This window comes from Protopterus annectens, chromosome 4.part0, assembly GCF_019279795.1.
Source record: "Protopterus annectens isolate FY-2018-M chromosome 4.part0, PAN1.0, whole genome shotgun sequence".
In the NCBI taxonomy this organism is placed as follows: domain Eukaryota; kingdom Metazoa; phylum Chordata; order Ceratodontiformes; family Protopteridae; genus Protopterus; species Protopterus annectens.
In genome coordinates, this window is record NC_056733.1 from 606,497,667 (window position 1) to 606,511,929 (window position 14,263).

The 14,263-nt window shown below is 38.0% G+C and overlaps 1 protein-coding gene across 1 annotated transcript in view; it reads right to left on the reverse strand.

The window, feature by feature from the left end:
• DNAH10 (dynein axonemal heavy chain 10) overlaps window positions 1-14,263 on the reverse strand; it is a 5,879,077-nt gene that overhangs the window by 2,776,637 nt on the left and 3,088,177 nt on the right. The window lies entirely within an intron of this gene.

Consider the following 14,263-nt stretch of genomic DNA (forward strand, 5'->3'; position numbering starts at 1 on the left):
GTACTGGTGCTGATAAATGATCAGTTTCTCTTTGTTGTGCCCAAAAAGCAAATCTTTCCATTTGCTTCTATAAATCTTTCTAGTGGAAGCTTTATGGGAAGACAAAAGAATGTGACATACAGGGGGTGAGAGTCTTGGTTGTCTGGTTATTAATGGAAGTGCAGAAACCATGTGGTCAACTTTAGGCCTGAAATGTCTGGGTGAATCATGCCCATCGAATGAGACTTGAGGTCTGGAATTTGATCCAGAATCCATGGTGGGCAAACTAGATGAGGCCAGAGAAAGGGGAACCAAATCTGAAAAGGCCAATAAGGTGCAATGAGGGTGACTGTTCTTCATTTGAGATGCTTTCTGGAGAAACGTTGGGGATTATAGGAGTTGGGGGGGTAAGTGTAAAGGAGACCATGTGGACCAATCATGAAGGACAGCATCTCTCAGTGAACCCCCTAGTGGGGGAATCAGGGCAAAGAACCTGCTGCACTTGCTGTTGAAGGGGGATGCAAAGAGATCACAGCAAGGTTGGCCCCATTGGTGGAATATCTTTTCCACAATTTTCATCTTGAGAGACCACTTGTGAGGCAATGAAATGTACCTGCTCAACTTGTCTGCTATCATGCTGGATTTCCCCAGAATGTGTGTTGCTATCAGAAATCGATTGGAAGAGATTTCCTATTGCCATACTCTAAAAGCATCTCAACATAAGAGGTAAGATCTGGTTCCTCCTTGTTTGTTGATGTACCATATGACTGACGTATTGTCCATCTGAATCTCAATACTCCTGAAAGGAAGAGAGTCTTGAAAGGTCTGCAACACTATTATTACTGCTCTAATTTCCAGGACATTGATATGCATGTTGACCACTAATGCGACCAGGTGCCTTGGACGGTCTTTCCCAAGAAGTGCCCCCCACCCACCCAATTTGGGAAGCGTCCATGATCACTATGGCTTTGGGCTGAGGAAGAATGAAGGGATGGGCCTTGTAATATCTGATCTGAGCAAATCCACCACAAAAGGTACTTTATGCATGCCTGAGTAATTCTGATCTGGGTGGACATAGGTTGGTGCAGAACAGACCACTGAGTAAGGGTCAACTGAAGAATTCTCTTATGCTATCTTGCTAATGAAATCAGAACTACTGCAGTAGACATTTGCAGAATCAATTGACCTGATAGAGAAAAATGTTGAATTATCTTTTTAACTTGAAATCAAATAGTCTAAAGCCTTGGTAAGGGAAGGGATGCTGCCACTGATACCGTATTAAATAAGACCCCTATGAACTCTAATATTTGAGAAGGTTCCAGCTGAAATTTATTGTGATTGAAGATAATTCATAGATGGCAGCAAAGATTGAATACATAATCCCATGTTTTTATCAGAATATGCTTGGTTGGACTGGTTATGAGTCAAGTATCCAAGTATTGAAACACTTGGAATCCGTGCAGTCTCAAGTGAGCTGCTACTACTGCCATGCATTTGATAAACACCCTGGGGGCTGTAGTGAGGCCAAAGGGCAGAGCTCTGAATTGGTAATGACTGGCTCCCAGCCAGAAGTGTAGGTGTCTTCTGGACTGTCTGTGCATTTTTATGTGATAATACACATCCTAAAGATCTACTGAGCACATCCAGTCATCCTTGTGCAGGAAAGGCAAAATGGACTGAACTGTGACCATTCAGAGCTTTGTGTACCAAACAGATTTGTTCAGATTGCTGAGATACAAAATTGGTCTCTAGTCCCCTGTTTTCTTTGGCATTAAAAAGAATCAAGTAAGTTCCAGACTCCTTCTGAAGAGGGGGACCTCTGGGATGACTCATTCTTCTAGCAGTTTTCTATTTCTAGTGCTGCTGCTTTCCTCTGACTGGGTGGAACATCGAGAATTTTTGTTTACTGTTAAGGGGGGAGGGAAAAGAGTATTATATAACCTCTGGAAATAATCCTCTGCACCCATGTATCTTTTGTAATGTCTAGCCAGGCTCTCTGCTGCAGAGGTGGACAATTGTGCCTCTTTTCCAGAGAACTAGAAGGATCTGTCAAAGAAAGTGTCTCTAGATCTTTGATTCTCCAGTCCTTCTCTGCTGTGTGGGTGGTGTTACAAATGTTGATAGTTCCCCCAGGGACAGAGAGGGAACTCTAATGGGAATCATGGACATGACCCTGCGATTTTCTGAACCAGATTTTTCAACCACCTCATTGATTCCTAGAGAAGGTTCTTTGAGGAGTTGAAAAACGTAATCCCACTGTAGGCAGGGTCTTACAACCCTGCTCACATCTGGTTAGTGTTTCTTTAATTCTGGGGCCAAACAAAGAACTTTCATCAAAGGATGCATTGACAAAGGAGGACTTGAAGGGCTCTGCAAAATCTCACAGGCACATCTAAGCATGTCCAATGGAAATGCCTGAACCTGCTGCCCTTGAGGTACCTTCAGCTGCATGTGAAATGAGCCTCATGGATGAAAGTGAAATGAACTGTAGGGCAGCCAAATATGAGACAACAGAGGTTTCAGCCTCAAAAGTGATGGGCCCGGATAGAGATTTGGATAGTTCTTCAATAAAATCCCTCTGGAAGTCTGGTGAAGTGTACTAAATAAATCAGCAACCTGAGTGCAAAAGTTGCTGAAGCATATCCACACTTCCCAAATCTGTCCAATGCCCTGGACTCCCTGTTAGGGAGATGGACAGATGAACTGTTATGTGAATTCCTTCTTTGTGGCTGCCGCTATGACCGTGGCATCTACTGGTACTCCGTTACTCCAAAATTTTCTTCCATTCAGTATTGCCTGGATCCTGTCTGGTCTCTTGGAGATCAGCTCACAGGAGTTGGGCTCCTTCTACACCACCCTAGATATCAAATCAATGAGCTCATTGGAAGGCGGAATCACCCAGGAGATAGATGGGCCAGATCAAAGGCTTCCAGGAATACAGATTCGTCTTGGGAAGGGTTATCAGTAGACCAACCACCCATTTGCTTGAAAATCTCCAGGATGTCTCCAAAGGAGATGTCAGCAGGGGGTTATCTTGGTGATCCTTCCTCCTCATCAAAATTGGTATCTTCTGTGACCAACTCTTGAGGAGAGTCTAAGTGCCTCCCCTTGCACTTTCTCTTTCTAGGGACTTCTTCGGCAGGATGTTTAAAAAAAATATCAGAAGATATGAGTACGCCTTGTTGGGTAGTCTGCAGACTTTGGGCTGACTATCTCTGTGGAGTAAAGAGTTAAGGTTCCAGGCACAAAGACATATGAGACTGGGAAGACATATCCAAGAGGAGAGAACTGTCCTTTCTCTAGAAGTAGAGAGTGCTCTCTCTACTACTGCAAAGACAGAATGCCCTGGGGAGAAGGACATCAACGGTGCTGAGAAGACATTCTTCTAAACCATCGGCTCCCTCTGACTGGAAGGCAGTCCACTTGAGGCAAAGGTAGGAGCTGAGCTGTCTAAAGCTGAGGCTCTGAGGGACAGAGACAACTCCAACAACTTTGCAGTCAACTCCAACACCTCAATCCGGCAATGGCACTATCCATCCATGAGTCATCTGGCTCTGACATGTTCAGAGCTAAGCCACTCAGAGAAGGTATTGGAGCAAAAGATGCAATAATCTTCAGATCCGACATAGATGGTTTCGGAAATCTCAGATCTAAAAGCTCTGAAGCTGAAGTTCGAATCACAGAAGAAGCCAAAACAGGTGGAGTAGTACTGGTGAAAGTCTCCTGACCTGACGGGCTAGGAGCCGGGAGAACTCCCATCTGAATTTGTGCTGAGAGAAATTTCCTCATCATTCTATCTACATCTGCTTCTGTCAGACTCCTTGAAGAATGAGAAGAAAAGGCCACTGAAAGGGTCCTAGAAGGATGGTATCTCCATGGGAAGAGCAATGGAAGATGGGAAGGAACAGGGTCTGCAAATGATGCATATCGGGTCCTAGGAAGATTTTTGGGCTCTTAGTGTATCGGATCTGAGGATGTGGATAAGTTATAAGAAGGTGTCTGATCCTAGGGCTTAGTCTTTGGATCTGATGAACTTGGATCATATTGTTTAGACATCTTGAGTGAAGGCTCAAGATTAGTATCAGATCTAGGAGTGGAGGATCCAGAAGGGCCCAATGGACGCTTTCTGGGCTCTTCCTTCTCTAATCTCTTGGAAGTTTGAGCTCCAGATAAAGACTCAGAAAATGAAGTTGGTAATAAATCTTTCAAAATTATTTTATTTTTGTGGCCCACTAAGGTCCATGGATTAAAGGCCTTATAAATGTTGCAAGACTGTTTCAAATGCTGAGGGCCTAAATACACATAGGAATCATGTGCATCTGAAAGAGGAATTTTTATACCCACAATCTTCAAATTTTTTAAACCCTGAAGGTTTTTCAGCCATACTGAAGAAAAAATACAGTCTTAAGAATAGAAAGAAAAAAAACATATTTTTTAAAGAAAGAAGGAAGAAAGTGAAAAAATTGGTAATTAAAGAAGTTACCACAAGGGATATAAGAGCAAAAGAAAAAAAAAGGATTACCAGTAATGGTAAGTTAAAATACACTGATAAGTGTAGGAAGGATAAGGGAGGGATACAATATAAAAAATAACTAGAGAAGGTAATACATTTAAATACCCTACTTCACTCCAAAGAACAACACTAAAGCTTGAGAGCTAACAGAGACCATGTATGTACATGAAGGCAGCAAACAAGATCAGGGATATGGTAGGGGACTAGAGTGTTATGGGTAGGGAAGGAGCTCGAGAGCTTCCTGTATCCACGAGCTGTAAAAAGTATCTGAGGTACATCCGAGGGTCAGATCTGAACCCACTTGTTGAGGAATTAATGAAATTGAGGGAAATGGATCCAAAAGGGAGGTTAGCATAATGGTTAAGGTGTTTACCTTACAGACACAAGGTGCAGGGTTTGATTCTCACTTGGGGTAATTGGCTAGGCTAAAAATGGCCCCAAGGGCAGTTAGCCTAGTACTAAATTATGAACTATGAACCTATGACAGCATCAGATTGGTAGTTAGATTACAGAGCACACAGAGAAAACTAGATTTTCTGCTGTGCCAGGGAAACTTCAAGGAACAGATTGTATTAATTTTATCAAAGCACAAATAAGAAAATACAATAGTATTCCACAGCAGAATTTTTAAGTGAAAGGGCACATCGACTATATGCGCCATTCATGGTGGAAATTAGTCAAGATCTGTATTAGTAAAGATATAATCATACCAGCAGAAACAGTTGGTCCTGACAAAACCATGGCAGAAGGAAGACTATAAAAACTGGAGACAGCAGAGTGTTTGGGAAAATGATTATTCACTGTACACCAGGAAGAAGAGAAGCAAATTTATCCCAGCAATTACAGACTTTTGAAAGGCAGGTAGGGGGTTCAAACTCCTATATTCAGCTGTCTTTAGACTATCTTTTCCTGTAGAATCACATACAGTTTTGATGCTGAACAGGCTAAAGATGAAATACAAAAGTTTATTCAACAAAAAGTGAGACATCAACCAGGAGGAGACTCTGTTTGTCATTCTTCTGACAATAAGGCCCATAGAGAGATTTTGCCAGTGAAACCTTTTCCAATGTTCCGAAGGAAAATGCTTGGAAGACAGAAAAAAGCATAGGAGTTGACTAGAATAACCAGGAGTACCTGAGACTTGAACCAGAGTCTAGTATTGGGAGATGGAGATGAACAGGAAGACTAGCAACACTAAAATTAATGAATAAATGTGAGACTATAAAGCTTCCATTATATTTGTGAAATATGGCTTTGCAAAAAAATTGACTTTTGTTGACTCTGTTAAACTTGAGGGTTGACTGTAAAGCATACATCCCATTTTATGACATTAATGTTTAGAAGGACACAAAGGGAACAGCTAAATTTAAGTAAAACAAATGATGTTCTTAAATAATATTTGTATAAATCATTTCATAATATAAACTGTATGTTATATAGTAAAACAGTTTTGTGTAGTATGTAGTCAGGGGTATTTTAAATGCAGGGTGAGGCTGAGTCTTTTCAACAATTGCTGTATGCAATTAAGATATCAAACTAAGAACGTGTTTTGTTCGTTTTAAGAAATATAGGCTTTACAATGTAAAAACAGAAAACAGACTGGACAAGAGCAAGTTTAAGTTAATATGCTGTAATATTGGGCTGCTAGAATTGGGTGGGGGGTATAAAATTGCACTGATTATATTAACTGTAGAGGTAAGATGCTTTCTCTTATTTTTGCATAGGTAAATGACTGGATTAATGCAAGTGGGCTTACAAAACAAGACACAATGATGAATGCCACACTAAGTTACTTGCATTTGAAATGATATTAGCTTGTTTTTTTTTCCCATTAGTTAATGCTCAGTGGAAGTCAGTGGGTCTTCAGCTGAAGGCAGTTGTACATTTTGTTCTCTTCTGAGCGCAATTGACAAGCACTCTTACACATTTCTGCTGAGTTGTTAGCTGTTTCTGTTTCTCATTGCTATGTTTCCATTGAGACAACTTGTCTCCAGGTGCAAGCAATTAATCTTGAGAGCTCCAAGCACTGTTTGCCAAGGGTAATGCAACATTTAAAAGTACAAAGGCAAGTAGTTCAGTAAAAAATAAAGTCTGAAATTACTGGAAGTGAAAACAGATAGCAGCCTACCTAGCAGATTTAATACTTCAATGCATTTAATAAAACAGAGTATAATTTAATTTTAAAGATAGATAGTGCACTTTTTCTTAAGGCTAAAAGGTAATGTTTTCTGAAAGAATACAAGCTGCTTTTCATACCTGGAAGGGGACTAGAAATAAGAAAAATGGACAACAATCATAAGTGGGAGCAGTCTCTACAAGGCACTTTAGCATGGATAACCTTCATTTTAGGTTAGGTAATGTTTGTGAGTGCAGCTGTCTGCTTGGGTTAACTGTTCCTCTCTGGAGGGTTAAACTTAAATTTTTCAAGATGTACATAGTTGTGTTTGTTTCTTCTAAGTTAATAGGTTATATGGGTGTTTGAAAATATATTTAGTTTTTTTGAGGGTTTTCATTAAAACAAAAAGCCTTGAAAATGTGACATATGTTCAAATGAAGACGTCAAGAAACAACTGTATAAAAGATCAACCTGCCAAACATGTATGTACATGTAACACAAAAGTTGGAAATACACATTGAAAAAAATCTGTCATGTATAACAGGTGGGAACAATAATGTCTTATCAGCTATCCATATTATTTTGGAATGTAAATAGCCTTACAGGGATAAAACAGGTACAGACAAAAAGATAAGAGTATTGAATTATATTAAGAAATGCATAGTGCAAATAACAATGCTGCAGAAGACATGTTTGGAAATAAATGAGGATGTGAATTTGATAAAGAAAGGATTTCAAAATGGATATTTGGAAGAAAATCAGGGACAAAGGAAATGGAGAGTAATTACATAAATTGCTAGAATAACTCCAATAGGAATAGAAGATAATAATGGCAGATTTGTGGTAGTAAAAAAACTATTGGCAATGGAGGAAGATTACACTGATGTGTATTTATATTACATCAAAAACTGGTATTGTGGAGCTTAAGGAAATTTGGGTAGAAATAATGAGCTTTCAGCAGGGAATACTACTTATTGGTAGGGGTTGGAACTTGATTTGCAACAGTAGGGATGGATCTGGGAAACCTGGAAGGCAAAATATAACAAAACAAGAGTAGATTTCTGAAGAAATCTATGAAAATATCTGGTATGTGAGACATTCGTTCAATAGTAGAAACTTAGAATTTACATATTATTCCCTATGGTAAAATAACTGGGCTAGACTAGATGGAAATTATATGTTATAGGAATGCTTGCATTTAATTGAAAGCTTTGACAGACTTCCAAAAATATTTCAGATAATATACCAATAAAAGCTAAGATAAAATGCAGGGTAATGAAGTACAAATGAGACACTGTCACTTTCCTACTTAACTGTTAAAAAGAGAAATTAAAGGAATAGGTAGTGGAAATTATTCGAGACTTATTAGGGAAGATAGAAATGTCTTCGGAAATTAGAGATAATGAGTGGGATAAAATGAAAATGGAGTTTAAAAATAGTGTAAAAATAAAGGACAAAGAAACATGGTTAAGAAGCATTAGGATTTTTTACAGGGGCTGACAAAGGTTAAAGTATTGCAGAATAAGAGAAATCTCACACAGCAAGATGTGGCGCAAATGCAGAGTCCTAAAGAGAAAACTATCTGGATAATCTACATGAGTTTGGAAAGGCTGCTGTTAAGCAACTTTTTTTTTTTTTTTTTTTTTTATAATAACTTAAGAGCACAAACACCTTCAGCACAATGACTTAGGCAACAGAAAGTAGAAAATATTTTCACCAATTTATAACATGAAAAGTAACCAGAGATCCTGTTGACGTATTAGAGATATTTTGGAAATTTTAAGAAATTTTCTATAAAGCAGTGAAATGTAGAAAATAAAGAATGAGTACAAATAGAAATATTTATGGAAGACTTAAGTATGCTATGGTTAGAGGTAGATGAGGCTCAGCAGTCAACAGTTAAGACAGGAAATGCGATAAAAATGATGACTCATATTTAATCTGCAGAAACAGGTACTATTCCTTGGAAGTTAGGAGGGAAGAAAATGATAAAGATCTGGAAGGTTTGGTTTAACAGCATTTTAAATGGACAGGAAACATCAACAACTTGGAAGAAAGCTGTGGTGACTGTTGTGATGCCAGTGCACTGGCCCAATAAACAAGGAGCCTCAATAGTCACCACTAGCACCAGTGAGGGGCATGCACATTGGGAAGGATAATAAGTACACACACAGTAAAGTACAATTTTCCTTAAGAGCACACAGAGATCACAGTCTGGGGATGGTTTCTCCCTTTCTCTGCAGATCCCCAATAAGATTCCCCACTGGCACAGCTACAGGGTTCAGATCTCAGCTGAGTAGTCAGGCCAAAATCTCCAGTACCCTCTCTATTCAACCAGTGCTTCATGTCCCTGCCCAAGTAGTTGATACATACAAACTTTGAGATTTGGTTTCATTACAAATGCACACACTCCTGGGGAAGGCTGGCACAGGTATTCCAACTATGTCCCCTCCTGCTGGGCTATAAGGTAGTAATGACTACCACCAACTACTCTTATCAGCTACTAATAAAGTCCTTCCCAAAGGGTGACCAATTTCACTGTATAATATTACTGTTATCCAAATAGGAACTGTGACCCAGGGCTAAAGGTATTTGAGTGGCTTGGACAGTATCATCGAAGACATGTAATGTACTCTAAGAGCTTAAATTATCTCTACACAAAACAGACACAGTTGAAAGGTCCAAAATATTTAATAATAAATAATAAAAACACAAGACAATACTTATTACTACAACACAATGACATTACAGAGTTCAGAGATCACAGGAAAATGCTTTAAAATAATACTGTAGATCAGTTAGACATAAATATAGAAAACAGCTAGACTAATCTGGCTAAATTTCTATCTAACTCTAAGAGAAATACTAAGATCTAAGATCCTACTTAGAGACAAATGCAGAGTGCTGGTGAGTTGATGTGTTCAGGTTCGGACAAAATCCAAAAATGCTTAATTCTCTCTCTCTCTGAGAAAGTCTTAAATTGATAACACAGTACTGCTAAGTAATTTCACATTACATCATTCTTGACATTTATCTGATTCCCAGGCTGAGAGAAACTCAAAATTTACATTTCTTAGTAAGCCGCACCTGGTCAGGAAGCCACAGCAATAAAAGACATTGTACATGTAAAGCCTTAGTAATTATCTCTTAAATCAAGACAATAAAAATAATTTCCTGGCCCAGACATCCTGTCTCCGAGCTTGAGATCAGTCATACAATGCTTGACTTATCAGTTTTCGTCCAGCATAGTACACTGGGGTTACATTTTTGACGCTCAGTACAACATATAGTTTTTAATCATAACATATAGTTCTCTTTATATTTGTAAACCAAGCCTATAGATAATATTAATATTTACAAATGACATACAATTATCTACTAAATTTTATCTAGCTAGGCTGGCAGCATTCACAGTTGTAATACCTAAAGACAAGAAAGACCCATCAAACCCAGATTCATATAAACCCATTTCAATTTTAAACCACAATTACAATGTATTTATGTGATTATTAGCAAAAAGAATAGCAAAGGTATACTGATCAGTTTGGATTTGTAGAGGAAAGACAAACATTATGTACCCACCCATGAAATGGTTCAGCAATACCCATATTTATGGGAACACAATAAGATTAAGCATTAAGGAGTATGGATTAAAAAGATTTCTGTTATACATGCAGAAATTTTTTCTGAAGGAGGAGTGAGTTTAAGGGAAGGCAGGAATTGAGCAATTTATGTGATGTTGGACTAACGATAGCTATGCAATGTATAATATATGTAAATGGAAACATGCTAATATAGTTTGTTTTCTTTTATATTAATATATGTTTGCTTACAGCTTAAGTGATTATTTAATAAAGGTGTTAAAGTATGTAATGCATTCTACCTTTAAGACCTAGTTGACATTTTGGTCTGGGAAGTATGAAATACCTGACAATGCATTTAGCATGTAAATACAGTACCCTATAGATTACTTTAGACATTAAGGTACTGCAAATTCAACAGTTACACTGACATCTAAACATTTATTATTTACGTTTGCAATGGAAAATACAGTTTTGTGAATCATCATTTATTACATTCAGAAATCTTTGGATATAGTGCACTGAGTATTGTGGATATGCAGATTAACTTTTAACACTGCCTCACCTTGCAAAGTCTAGGTCAGTTTGTAGGATTTCACTTCATAATCTCAAATTACTGAAATCTCGAAATTCAGTAACCCGAGACTATGAAGTCGAACCATTCACAACACTGAAACCCACAAACCTGAATCACACAATCACGAACATGCATACACCATACACCACTGAACATACACACCATTCCACCCACAACACACAAACCACACAACCCTACACTACATATAAGCAGGGGGCAAGCCCCATGCACCCCCTACTTATATATACCAACTCTGAGGTCACACATAAAATAAATAAAAAAATACCACAAACCATGCCATCCTCCACTCGCTCACACACAAATACACATCACACATATACAAACATCAACAATTCCAACACTCTCACATTTACACCTCCCTACCCTTACCCAAACACACACCATATAAAAACACACACAAACACTCACTTACTTGCGATTTCAGGCACCATAACACTACACACAATGTACTGGAGGTGCATAAGTACAGATTTGAGATATTCGAATTCGTGCTTATGCGCTTTCGACATTCTTGTTTTCGCCTTTATGGTCTCAAGTTACTGAAATTCGAGATTAAGAAGTGAAACCGTTTGTAGGCATATCTTGCAAATTTCTGTGTTACAATATGTGGAGCATATTGTGAGAATGCATGATATGATACAAAAATGTAAAAGCACGAAGCAGAGTAGAATGAAATGCACTTACATTTATACTCTTTACGTAGTGGAGAACAGAAATTATTACAAATTGGTAAGATAAAATCTTAGAACAATCTATAAAAATATATTTCCCAATACCATATTTATAAATGCCTATAACTTTGCTTATTTTTTTTTTAATTTATTGTCATCCAACCAATAGAACGAGTTATCAAAAATGCGTGAATATTACACAACTGCTGGTTGGACTTAACCATACTTCAAAGGGCTCTCCTGATATAGTAGAACCAAAGATTTAACAGTATTTTAAACATAAAAAATGTGTATACATTAAAACTGATTCTTCCACTCGAAATTTCATTCTGAGACTTTGAAAAGCTTAGAAGTACAACTCTAAGGTAAAGTGTATCTTAATCGGCTACTACATCATGTTTCATTTATTAGTGGTTGTCTCTCCTGTTCAAATATTTAGTCTCTGAAAACCTTACATTTTCTGCAGCAAAATGTCATCTTGTCACACTACAGACATTTGCTCTCTGAGTCATCATGAAACACTGTTTCTAACTTGAGCACCCCCATGGTGTTACATTGCTACTGGAAGTTATCAAATAAAGGGAACACTGTTGTCTAACTTTATTCACAGCATGTAGACACAGTCTTTGGACAGAGTAAAGGTCTAATAGATGATCTGTCGGGTTCTGTAATGTCTGTAGACATGTAAATATGTGATCAACAGCCCCTACAACTTGGGTAATAGAACAGGGAAAACGTATGACATTAAGAGGGACTTCAACTACACACAAAGAATATTATTTATGTAGCTTCTTGCACAACTTGTAAGTATTTCCATGTGTTGATGATATCAAGAATTTCTTAATGCTTCCTGGTCTGACGCCATATGGGGAGTGAACCCTGACTACAGCCCACACAGTGAGAGTTTGATTAGGCTGCAGGGGCATCTGCAGGTCCAAGTTAGGGAAGATGACTCTCAGTGGCCAGTGCTAGTTTGTTCACCCCTGAGGGGAAAGAGGCAACTAGGCATATGGCATTGGTGACAAATGGTATCTAAGTGTATTACCTGCCTGTAATGAACAGGCTGGCTTGTGTTTTCACAGAAGAGCTCTCCACAGCAAGGGGAAAGCTGAAGCATTTATGGCAGCATGAATGCCTACTCCTCCTACTGACCAGGCAGCAAATGCAAGCCTGCAAGTTGTCTGACAGACATATGGGTAGTCCAGTCTCCAGGACCCAAACTTAGCCTGTTCCCTACTACCTACATCTTTCTACAGTAGGAACCAATCATCTGATTAGGCTTCCTGAGCAGAAACAAATAGGCCATTCTGGGTATACCTGGGTCTCAATACTAATGAAGGCAAATGGGTCTATTGGGTACAGATGGAGGCACCATTAGTCAGGTACTGGGGAGGTGGGGTAGGAGAAGAAGAAGAAAGAACAACTTAATGGTATTAAAATGAATAATACGCCTTGTTTAGACATTCCATTAAATGCACATTATTGAACAAGTTTGCATTTTAGTGTTATGAGTTGTTTTGCCCGACAGAGATGAAGGCACTAATTAGTTTCAAAGAAAAAATAACTATTTTAACAGCCATTATTAGGTGTCTATATCCTGTCAGGCTTCAATAAAATACATTAACATCAAACTTGAAATAAACTAAAAGCCGGAGACTGACACAATGAAGTTTTTGCAAACAGATTTTTATACGATTAATTTAAGATTTGTGGAACTATGTATTTGTTGGGTCATAATGTGATTTTACATTGGTCCATGTGGTTTGTTTTTAATAAAAGGTGGATTTACAGGGGTGTTTAAATGTTCATTAATTGTATTATAACTGTGTGAAGAAGTCCATTTGTAACTTAGGACATAAGTTCTAACCACTGCCTTTTGCAATACAAGTGGCTGCTTCAATGCTACAAATTATTATTATTATTTTGTTATGGCTAGTACATTTGTGTTCATCTCCTAATATTCAGTGAACTTGGTTTGGGTTGTTTTTATGTCTACCAAAATGACTTTCATTGATTCTGTTATTTGAGCAGATTTTTAATTATAAGCAGAAATTCCAGAAGACTTTTAAACACAAACGAGAGTCAACAATCTCCTTTTACCTAGACAATGAATGCAGTTTTTGTCAGAAATATAATATATAGGGTATTAGGTACTAACTCTACATACCCCTTAAGGCATAACATTAACTACCGTCATGACAAAATTATATTAATTGCATGTTGGGGAATGCAGTTCACTGGCTCGCAACTGTGATTAAATGTACTGAAATGAAAGAGTCAGAGAAAACATTCCAGCAGACAAACATTATGGTCTAGCTTGTCCTACACAACTTGGGTGGCCCTCACCTTAGCAGCTTGTGCTCTTCTACCTGTGGGATATTATGGAGTACAAGGGCTTGGCTGAACTCATCTGCAAGTTTTCTTTAACTTTCTAAAAATGAAAAAACAAAAAACAAACTGTAGAAATCACAAAAAAATGGCCAGGGTGCAAGCAAAACTCTTATTTAATGAAATACAGTGAAATGCTTTTCGTTTGTAAAATAAACTTCATAAGACTGATGAAGTTTGTTATTTTACAAACGAAAAGTGCTTCACTGTATTTCATTAAATAAGAGTTTTTTTAAGTCTGTTATTTTACTAACGAAAAGCACTTCACTGTATTTCATTAAATAAGAGTTTTGCTTGCACTCTGGCAGTTTTTTCACTTTCTGGCAGCCATGTCTTTGGCACCTCCTAAAGAGGTGACCAGGGACACTCCCAACCACTGATGACATTAAAAGGTTTCTCAAAACTTATCTTTTTGAC